This window comes from Leptonychotes weddellii, chromosome 7 (assembly GCF_054177405.1).
Source record: "Leptonychotes weddellii isolate Sample4059 chromosome 7, ASM5417740v2, whole genome shotgun sequence".
In the NCBI taxonomy this organism is placed as follows: Eukaryota; Metazoa; Chordata; class Mammalia; order Carnivora; family Phocidae; genus Leptonychotes; species Leptonychotes weddellii.
The window spans coordinates 118,321,085-118,332,964 of record NC_138375.1 but is presented as its reverse complement, the minus strand read 5'-3'; positions in this window follow the sequence as shown (position 1 = coordinate 118,332,964).

Sequence of the window (11,880 nt, the reverse complement as noted above, 5' to 3'; positions counted from 1 at the left end):
GTACAAAAATAAGGGTTGATATGATGAAGGGATGGAATATGACTGTAAAGATGAAAATTATAAAAAATTTTATAAAAGGAATAGATAAGAAATTGTTTGAAAAAAGAAAGAAGAGGATTTAAAAAAAGAAAAAAAAAAGGGAGAGGATGTGATCAGGCAGGAGACTAGAACAAAGCCATACACTAGAGACTTAGGGTATATTTTGATCTGTTAGAAGAAACTATCTCAAAATTTTAAAGAGAGGATAATTTATACATATATGCCAAAAATAAGGGTAACTACTATGAAGGAATAGAATATGACTCTAAAAATGAAAAATAAGAAGATTTTTTAAAAAAGGGATTGTTGGTTGAAAAAGGGAAAAAGAAAAATTCAAAAAAAAAAATTAACTTTGAAAGACTAAAGAATCATGGTAAGAAAGCCATGGATTCGATGTGCAGTATTCCCCTAGCGTGGGAGTTCTGCCGTTCTCATTGATGGGTAAACTTGGTCTTGGCTGGCTGTTTTTGCTGATCTTCTGGGGGAGGGGCCTGTTGTCGTGGTTCCCAAATGTCTTTGCCGGAGGCGGAATCACCCCGCCCTTGCCGTTCTGGCTAAGTAATCTGCTCAGGTTTGCTCTCAGGAGCTTTTGTTCCCTGTGAGCTTTCGGTACAGCTTTGGAGGAGGAGAGTGAAAATGGCGACCTCCCAATCTCCACCCTGGGGGAGCCGAGAACTCGGGCCCCGCTCCTCAGTGCGCCCCCAGAGAAAAGCAGTCAGTCACTCCCATCTCCCCGGTCTCCAGCCGCACTCCGTGCTCACCCGGCCTGTGACCAAGCGCTTCTATCCCTGGCACACGACCCCGTGTGTAGTCTCCAAACCCAGCAGATCCCTGTGGTGCGCCCCGCGCCGCTCCTCCCGGGGAGGAAGGGGAGTCTCTCCGGCTCTGCCACTTGTTGGGTCCCTGTTGGAGGAGCAGTGGCCCAACTGTGCCCCGGATCACGGTTTATGGCAACCCCGAGCTGAGAGCCCTGCCTCGGCTCTGTCTCTGCAGCCAGCTTTCCTGCTCCGATACCTGGAAGCTCTGCTACACTCAGGCATCCCCGGTCTTTCTGTGACCCCGAGGGTCCTGAGACCACACTGTCCCACGAGGGTTCCACCCCCCCGCTTAGCCACTGGAGCGACATCCCTCAGCAGAGCAGACTCTAAAAGTTCTGATTTTGTGCTCCACGGCTCTATCACTTGCCAGAAGGGACCAATGGAGGCCCCCTCCTCCGCCGTCTATCCTCCTGAATATAGCCTTGGATTCACTTCTCCACACGTCTTACCTTCCAGAAAGTGGTTGCTTTTCTGTTCAGAGAGTTGTTGCTATTCTTTTCTTCAATCTCCTGTTGAGTTTGTAGGTGTTCAGAATGGTTTGATTCCTATCCAGCTGAATTCCTGAGACCAGACAAAATCTAGGTCTCCTACTCCTCCGCCATCTTGCTCCGCCCCCTCCAGTTAGTATGTCTTAATATGTATGAATTTAGCTGTTAATTGCTACATTTGTTTAGATTGAAAGCACAGCTCTTTACAACACTATTCAAAGGTGTAACTTGAGGGATGCCTGGGTGGCTGAGTCAGTTAAATGTCTGACTCTGACTTTTGGTTTCAGCTCAGGTCATGATTTCAGGGTCCTGGGATCAAGCCCCACATTGAGCTCCTCACTTAGCAGGTAGTCTGCTTGTGTCCCTTTCTCTCTCTACCCCTCCCCCTACTCACACACTCTCTCTCTAAAATAAATAAATAAATCTTCTTAGGAAAAAGTATAACTTAAAAGAATTGTTACAAATCTTTTTGAGTTTTGTTCCCCCAAAACATTCTTTGTTCAAATTAATGGTGCATTTGTTTTGATCTTTATACTACTACTCCTCCTCCTCTAGGTAAAAAGTAGGTTTAATACTTTATTTTTGTTTCTGGTGTTTTCGTGTTTGGTAAGTATTTGAACTTCCAAAGTGAAGTTTATTTTGGATTATTTTTATTATTTCTAAGTCTCTCCATTCTTCTAATTGAAGATTAGGGTAGTTGCTACTAAATTGTTACTAAATGTAATCTAGTAATGTGAGTAGGATTGGATGATCTCCACAAAGAATACTGAGCAAAAAGCCCATGATGCTAAAATTTTCAGGGAGTGTTAGATTATTAAATTTTTAAAATGTCAATAAAAATGAATTAAATATTTAATTTATATTTAAATGTAAAAATTAAAACCCTGTAAGTCTCTATTAATAAAGTTTCATTTTGAATTTATTTATTTAGGGGTGCCTGGGTGGCACAGTCAGTTAAGCATCTGACTCTTGGTTTCAGCTCAGGTCGTGATCCCAGAGTCCTGAGATCAAGCCCCACGTCAGGCTCCCTGCTCATCGGGAGCAGACTCCTCCCTCTCCTCCCTTCTCGTGCTCTCTCTCTCGCTATCTCTGTCACTATCTCTGTCTCTCTCCCTCAAATAAATAAATAAAATCTCTGGAAAAAAAAAAACTCTCTCCCCCTCTTCTCTGCTCCTCCCCACCCCATGCTCATGTTCTCTCTCAAATAAATAAATAAATCTTTGAATTTACTTATTTAATTGATTTGTTCTGAAAACTACAGAAGTGATGAGTATTTATTATATACAAATATTGTGGAAGCATATAAAGTAGAAAGTAAATATTTCCCTATCCTACATTATTAATAATAACACACAGTGAATATCTTTGAACATTCATGTTAGCACTAGGTATGTGTAATTCTGTAGGAAGCAGTCTGCAGTAGAGGCAACTAGCTGTTTCTAATATTTCTTTTTTCCTTCTTCTATTGTTTTAGGATTTTCAGTAGGGCATATTGTTGCCTGGAATAAAGACTTCATTTCCCTGCTGCTTTACATCTCGATTTGGCAGTATAACTAGATTATGGATGTTGATTATAAACAGAATTCCTCTGTGGCAACTTCACAAACTTTCCTGAGAGCTAAATAGCATGTGCCCTCTGTCCCCCTTTTTTTCATCCCTTCCTCTATCATGCTGCCTGAAGCATGGTTAGTTCCTTGGTTCATAACGATGAGGGTAATACCTTAGGGGAGAGCTGGTAAGGACATGGGTCTCTCAAGACATCATGGGTTAGCGCCACCTTGGCAGTCCTGACTGGTTTACAACATATGAGAAAGAAAGAGACTTCTCTGCTTATTTATATCACATTTTTTTTCTCATTTGCAGTGATTCTAATCTTCACTAACAGACATTTCTGCAAGGTTTGGGTCTAAGTGGATATAATTAAAATTTTTGACAGGTACTTTCAAATTTCCCTTACAAAAGTTGTTTCAATTCATAATTTACTAACACGTGTATGCAGATGCTACCCTTTCATAATCTACTATTAGTATATTAAATGTTTTGCTAATAAGTCTGTTAATGCATTCTCTTCTTCAGTCTCTGCCACTTTATTTTTTCCCTTATGTTGCCCTCCATTTCTCTTTTCGCTTTCTCCCTAGAGTCTCTGATTTTGTCTCTGCTTATCTTGTGTCTTCTTTGGCCTCCCCCATCTTTAGCCTCTTTCATGGCCTTCTCTTTTCTTCCGTGGGTATATTGGAGTACTAATTTTCCCCTCCAAGAATACTGGATCTGCTCCCTTGGGCTAGATCTTAAAATCTGAAAGGGTTGCAGCATACTAAGTAGCTGTGTTCTTGCTGACATATGAACCACTACAACTGCATATCCTTCTAATTCCCAAAAGTAAGATTGCTTATGAAAAATCCATACATACAAAAAGACTTTTAAAAGTAGTTGTCTAGAGTTTATTACCACTATTTTGGGCATAATGGGCCTTAGTGAGACTAAGAAAATCATGGTGCTTTTAAAAGGGAGCATTACATGCTACTGTTTCCTCTTTGGATAATTGAGAGTCTTCCATTGTCTGGTATTGGGAAGAAGACTTAGGGCTCTTTCCTTTTGCCTCTACTTCTTAACAGCAAGTCTCCAAATGACATTGTTAGTGTTTACCTTCTCCAACAAACCTAAGCTGTCATACCCACAGCCTTCTCATAAGGAGTAGTCCGTGCACATTTTCTTACCCCTAAGTCATCTTCATTTGTTCCATTTACCTTGCTTCTCTGGTTACAGTTGGTTTCTCCAAGGTTTACACCTGACCCTTAGCCAGCCAGGCATGTATTTGACATGGTGAGGTGTGCTATTTCAAGGGTGTGCTGAGAGGAGTTGGGTAAAGGTTGCTTACTTGCATTTTTCTTTTTGAAAGTCTGAATGGCGTGTGCATATATACACACAGAAATGCTGTCAAGGAGGTGGATTAAGGCAGCTCATAGAGGGCGAGGGCTAGGATGCCTCATGTGATAGCAAAAAGGAGACTAGAGGAGAACACGGACTACAGCAAGAGAAGTAGATACAACCGTGGTGGAAGCAGAAATAAGTTGAACTGCCAGAGGTATACCAGAATGGAAGTACTGAGCAGAATGATAGTGGTTCTGGATAAGACATCAGATTTTCTATGACCCTGAAAAACATTATATCCTCCAAGGGTCCAGCTGTGCATCTTTTGCAAATGCTTTCTGTCTCAATTTCCTCTCTTTGTCTTTATGATAAATCCTACCCCCTGAAGTAAATTGGCATGCCTTTCTCACTGTAATCTGAAAGAGCCTAACTTGATTTTTATATCCCTGTTTGCATCTGATTTTGCTTGTTACAGAATATATTTCTAGTGCCTTCTGTTGGACTAGCACTCTTGGCCCATCAGCACCTGGCTTCATATTCCTCAGATCATGGACAGTGATCCTGTATCTTCTACATCTGTAGTCTTCCTAGAAGACTGTGACCAGGAGGAGAGCAAGCAAACCTTGGACACTAAGTTGTGTTAAGGCTTGGAGTTACTTGTTTATTGTGTCATTGGGCTTAATTTATTCACTTAATTTATTCCAGACTTTCTCCTTGTCTCTCTTATGTGATCTTTCTTTTTCTCTCTATAGATTATTCACATCAGCTTATAAATCATGTTATTCCTTTCGTCTGAAAAAAAAAAAGAAAAAAAAAACCTCTTGATTCCACTTTCCCTGCTATCTACCACCCCATTTCTTTGCTTCTCTTGGCAGATTAAAAGCCTATCTTTTAGTATTGTTGCCAATTCTCCTTCCATTTTCCCTTAAATTCTCTCCAATCTTAGTTTTCTTGTCCGCACCATTTCACTGAAAGTGTTCTTCATAAAGGCATCATTAACTTCCACATTGCTAAATCCAATGATTATTTTTCAATTGTTGTCTTATTTGATTTAGCAGCAACACATAACATAGTTGATTATTCCTTCTCTTTGATATGCCTTGTAGACCTGGCTTCTATAAACACTTGATTTCTTTTCTCTATTTTCTACTTAGTCAATTTTGCTGCCTTTCCCCTTCTGAATCTTTCAGTCTTCAGAAAATCCAGTTCTTTGTTCTCTGTTAAGGAGAGGCTGGACTTGTTACATTGTGAGGATACTATGTCAAAAAAATTTACTTCTTATTAGATTATTTTTTTAATCCAAACAGTACGTAAGAATGTAAATAGAAAGGAAGTCCCCAACCCAGACTTTCAGCTCCATTCTCCTTAGCCTTCAACTGTGTTTTTTAAGTTCTTTAAGAAATTTACCATGAATGATGGATACAGAAACAGAGATAACCTTTTAAAATTTTTCAGTAAACCTGGGGCGCCTGGATGGCTCAGTTGTTCAGCGTCTGCCTTCGGCTCAGGTCATGATCCCAGGGTCCTGGGATCGAGCCCCGCATTGGGTTCCCTGCTCAGCAGGAAGCCTGCTTCTCCCTCTCCCACTCCCCCTGCTTGTGTTCCCTCTCTCGCTGTGTCTCTCTCTCTGTCAAATAAATAAATAAAGTCTTTAAAATTTTTCAGTAAACCTTTAATATAATAGAACTGTATAGTATTTCATTCTTTTGAATGGGTCTATCATAATTTATGTAACCACTGAATGTTTAGGTCATTTCCATTTTTATTGAAAACAGTTACTATGATTAGCCTTATAAAGGTAGTTTAGAGGTATGTGTGAAATGTCTGACCCATTTTTATAGGTGAAATTCTAGTTTGCAGAGCAAAATACATAATATATCATAATATATCCTCATTATTTACAAATTCTATAGTTGTGAATTCACCTACTTGCTAAAATTTATTTGTAACTTCAGAGTCAGAACTTATGATGTTCTTATAGCCATTTGTGGACACATGGAGGACAGCAAAACAGGCAAGTTGCCTGATGTGTCCTTTCCTAGCTGTGGTTGAATAAGGTGATGCTCTGCCTTCTTGTTTTAGCTCTTACACTGGGAACAAGTATCCTTTCCAAGGTCTATTTAGTTCTACATGTTTTTTTTTTTCATTTTTGTGCTTCTTGGTGGTGGTTTTGCTGTTTAAGACTGTCTCCAAGCATAGTGCTGAATTTCTGTCTAGTCTGCCTATAAGCATATAAAGGCTGTGCTATGCCTGAGGGCAAAAATACATGTGTTTGATAAATAAGCTTCATTTGGGCATGAGTTATAGTGCTATTGGCCATGAGTTCAATGTTAATGAATCAACAATATACATTAAATAAGGTGTCTTTAAAGAGAAACACACATAAAACAAGATTATGTATTGATTGGACGATGAAAATATTGTGACCAGAGGCTTGCAGAAACCTGATTTTGTATTTCTCCTAGGAGCAATGATTCATTATTTGCTTATTCACTGTTTGCAGCAACTTTATAGGTCATTACTACCACAAATAATGAGAATTGACTGTACTTACAGTATTGATAGTAACAAAGCTTCTAAGATGTCTGTAGCAATTTACACTCCAACCAACAATGTATAAGTAGCTATTTATTTACACTTTTGCCAACAGCGTTTATAAGGAAACTTTCAAATCTTTGTCAGATAGGTTCAAAAGGTATCTTACTGTTAATTTAACTTCCTGTTTTCACTTATTTATATTTGTAATTGTATGTGTGCACGTACGTGCATGCATGTATGTGTATATGAAGAGTCTGTTCATATCCTTTCCCCATGGTAAAAATTGCCCTGGTGGTGTTTTTCTTCTAGATTTCTAAGGGCAATTTATATATTAGGAAAATTATCCTTTCGCTGTTATATTGGTTGAAGATACTTTTTTCTCAATATGTCATGTCTTTAAATTTGATTAAGTTTTTTGTTGTTTTGTTTAACTGTTAAAAATTCTAAGTTTTTGCATAGTGAAATTTATCAGTCTTTCTTTTCTGGTTTTTATGCTTTGCTTGGAAACACCTTCCCTGATATGAAAATAAACTTTCCAAAGTCTTCCATATTTTCTTCTATTCCTTTCAGATTTCGTTGTTTAATATTAAAATATTTGATTCATCTGGAGTTTGCTTGATACAACCAGCTTTACTTTTTTCTCTTTTTTAAAATAGCTAATTAGGGGCGCCTGGGTGACTCAGTTGGTTAAGCGACTACCTTCGGCTCAGGTCATGATCCTGGAGTCCCATGATCAGTCCCACATTGGGCTCCCTGCTCAGCAGGGAGTCTGCTTCCCCCTCTGACGCTCCCCCCCTCTCATGTGCTCTCTCTTTCTCACTCTCTCTCTCAAATAAATAAACAAAATCTTTAAAAATAAATAAAGATAAAATAGCTAGTTAGTTGAAACAACCATTAAAAAAGCAAATTTACTCATTAGTTTGAAATGCCATTTGGGTTCATTTATTCAGTTGCTATATATACTTAATTATATTATTTTTGTACAATATGATTAATATTTCCAATTTTGTAGAGTATATTGCATAAAAAAGAAGATACCAAGAGAAAAACACATCAATGTATTTATACCAAATAAACAAAGTGGAACCAAAATAGTGAGCCTAATTGGGCTGGCCTCTGTCGTTTTCCAAAGGTTTTAGCCTATCATTTCTGTGGAATATTGTGAAAGTAATAGAAAATCAGTGTCAAATGGTGCTTCAGTCTTTAGGGTTTTTGGTTGAAAGTAAAGCACAAGTCTTAAATTTGCTGATGTAAATTTGGTGAATTCTTTACTTGCTGTTACTTCTAACAGTATGTAGTGAAATAGTCCAGCACTCTCATCCTAATGTAACATTCGAGTCAGTTGAAATGCTCACTTTCCCTAGTTAAATCTCACATTGTTTGAAAATGTTTATTACTCAAAAATCCACCATAACCTACAAGGCAAATAATAGCCTACTAAATATAACAGACCCCACATATCCCTATAATTCTACAAATTAATGGTTTCATATATGGAGAGAACCCTACCATGGTCAAGAAATCCAAATTAGTTATTTCTGCCTGCATTTTCTAAAATTGAATCCTTGGGGAAGTGACAGAGATTAGTGATGTTGAACACTAATAGTGCTGATCCCACTGACAACCCTCCAATTTAAAGAATAATTGGCTTTCTCTCTGGCAGGTTCGCAGCTCCGTAAATAGCTATGCAACACCATTCCTGGGGTACATTTGAGAGTCACCCTCCCTATTCCCCAAACCCTAGAACCAAACCACAAAGGAAACAGTAACAGAAGTCAGATCTTATGGAAGGTTTTACAGAGAAGCTTTCTTACAATTGAGGTTAGCAATATTCCAATTCATTACTGCTGAGCAGATACAGTTTCTAAGGTAACTCAAGTTTTCCATCCACCTAGTCATCTCTGTTTTCACCAGCAAATAAGATGACCAAAAGCTGTTCATAGCCCAAGTGGTCCCTCTGATAATTAACTGGATCTCTTTTCATAAACAAAACAACTCTCATTTTGGAGAGGTAAATTTATTCAGATCCTGGTTGATTTTTGTACCAGATTTGATGGTCCTAAAGTCCAGCTGTACACACTTCTCAGTTGGAGATTTGGTGGTTCTGTATGATTTTGTTAATGGCAGCATCTTCACTTGCCTTATCATACATATCAGGAGGAATATACATATTGACTTTGCCTCATTAAATTCATTTGAGTCTTCTCTTGGGCCAGTTGATAATTTGTCAATAGCGCTGGAGGTATTTGTTGTAGAGGGCATTTATTTAATCTATATAATGACTGAGATTCTGTCTTTCAAATTTTCTGAACATTGGATGGAGAAGTGTTGTGAAAGAAACTTTCAAGTATCTTTCCCCCAAACTCTATCTTCATGGTTTTTGGTAAGGAATAATTAGATGGAGTTGAAGGCTGTGCACATTCTTCTTTGAATGCAAGACTATAGATGGTGTTTCAGTTATCTGCTGCTATGTAACAAACCACCCCAAAGTCTGGTGGTTTAAAATAGTTTATTATTTGTGGTTCTGCCCATTGATTGTGCTGGACAGTAGACAATTGACTTTGTGGACAATTTTTACTCGCAGTCTCTCTTGAGGCTGCATTCAGATATTAAGTCACTCAAGTCATCCAAAGGTTCTGCTGGGCTGGACATTCAAGATGGCTTCTTCCCTCACATGTCCAGAACCTCATCAGGGATGGCTGGGACACCTGAACACTGGCCAGACAGATCTCTGATGGGACAAATTTATGAAATCAGGAGACGTGGTTTAATCCATCTTTAGGAAATTTCTTTTTGTCTGTGATTTCAGCCCTGTTCCTCCCATTCCTCAGTTTTATGCACTTAAAAGCCAAAGCCTACTCTGTAAAACCTGGGATAGACTTTATAAAAATTGGAAGAGGCGCTCTAGAAATGCAATGCACAATGTCTTCTCTTGTGGTTTGAATGTTTGCAAACTCAAGCCTTTAATGAAGAATTAACAAAATTATATTGAGGACTCCAGATTGGCCTACAGTTTAAAAATTTTTCTAAAAATGAAAATTATGTACTAACTTTTCTTTTGGTATACTGTTAGAAACTAGATTGTAACTGTATTGAACTTAATTTTTTCATATTTGGTTTTTCTTAAGTGTCTTAATTTTTACTTGCTAGGAGCCATATGCGTATAAATTATTTGTTTTCTCTAGATCTTAAAATCTAGGTTATTTCTCATCTTTGAGACTCTTAATTTGTTTTTGAAATATTACTAAAAAGCACCCTATGATTTTCACTGTAAATTTTTCTTCGTAACGTAAAGACCACTGCTTTCTGAAGGGACTTTAAAAAATAGGTGTAAATATGCTGCATCATAATGCAGTATAGGTTTAGTGTCATGACTGGTTTAGAATGATCTAGCAGGAGGGATTTTTGTATGAATTAGGCTGCATGTTTTACTTTTGGGCTGATCATGTCACCTTTGCTGCCATTTGGTTTGATACGATATTCAGCATATCAGCAACTGAAAGTTTAAGGCACTTAACTAGAAAGAAAAATAGTATTCCATCTGTATCTTAGTCAGAGGGGGATATATGGGGTAAGAAATGCTAACCAAAGAAAGAATGAAAAATTCCAAGGCCTTATTCCTAAATTAGGCTCTAATGATCACTTTCCTTTTCTAGTTCATCTGTGAGTTTTTCCCAGATCTGAGCATTTGGCTAAAAATTTAAAAAGAACTAATTTTTTAGAGATCCATGTTGTGCCAAACTTTCTAGCTATTATATTCTGTGGCCAGCACTTTCTTGGCCACTGTGTCAGTGCAAGCATGATTTGAGTTAGATAAAATAGGAATATTTATTAAAACTGTCTCTCAGTGATAAGACATTGCCAGCATAGCAATGATTTTGAACAGTCTCTAGACAGAGCTGAATGCTCTGGCTCCTTAACTTAGTAACCATCTGACCTGGAACTGGTTGCTTAATCTTGCTAGACCTCAATTTTCCTATCTGAAAAATGCAAATAATAGGAGTTCTTATGCAAATTAAATGAGACATGCATGCACACCAGAATCTTCATTTGCCCCTCCAGATCCACTCTCCACACCTCTCTTTCCTGCTCTGCTTCCAGGACGCTGACTTGCATGGACCACAAGAGGTTCTCTTGGCCCTTGCCGCATTGATTTGGCCGATAGGGAGCCCAGACAGAAGATCAGAAAAAAGCTGGGAGTGAGACTGGGCATTTATTCTGAACCCTTGCCCTACATTAATGCCTTAGGCTGTCTCTATTTCTCCCCCAAAAACTTTCTACAAGACTCTCCTTCTATGTTCTGGGAAACTACTGCCCCCACCTCTTTCCTTTAGACCTAAGGATGGATAACAGCACTGTTATTACTAGCCTCAGGGTATAGCACTATCCTTACACCCTGTCACATCTTTGCAAATTAAACTGTAGTAAACCCCTTATTAAACTCCTCTAGGACAATCCTAATTTGACTGTGTCTTCTTATTCTGGGATACTGATTGATACAGTATATGCTTACACACAGCAAAATGTTCAACATAGTGATATTTATTATTAAAAAGACTTGAAAGCATGTAAATCAATGTTATAATAGTATGTTAAACAAGTGGGGTTCTTGGATTGTGGCAAAATAAAAACACAGCTTTATTTTTATATACTGCTTTGTGTTTAAACTTTGTTAATGGAGATATCTTCCTCTGTCCCTGGAGGAAAGCAGTCCGTGATTTCTCTGCTCACTCTAAGTGACAATCCTACAAACAATTTAGGTCACAGATACACTCAAAATTCAGTGATGAGAATATCTTGACCATGGAATAATAATCTGACCTTGGTCAGCCTTTCTGTTTCCCACATCGTACTCGTTCTGTGCTGATGCCTGCCATGGGTACAGGGTGAGGTACTGGCTTCTCCCATCTCACCTCCTCCTTACTTTTTTTTTTTTTTTTAACATTCTTAGTTTATTGATCCTCTCATGAAAAATCTGCACAACCAGATAAAGCCACTGCAGCATCTTTACTCCTTCTGTTGTCCAATCTCCAGCTCACTTTTTGCCAGCACCAACATTGGCTTTTGCAGTCCCCCTGACTTTCTTCATTCTGTTCTTGCGTTCCTTTCGCTGTTTTCTTGATGTC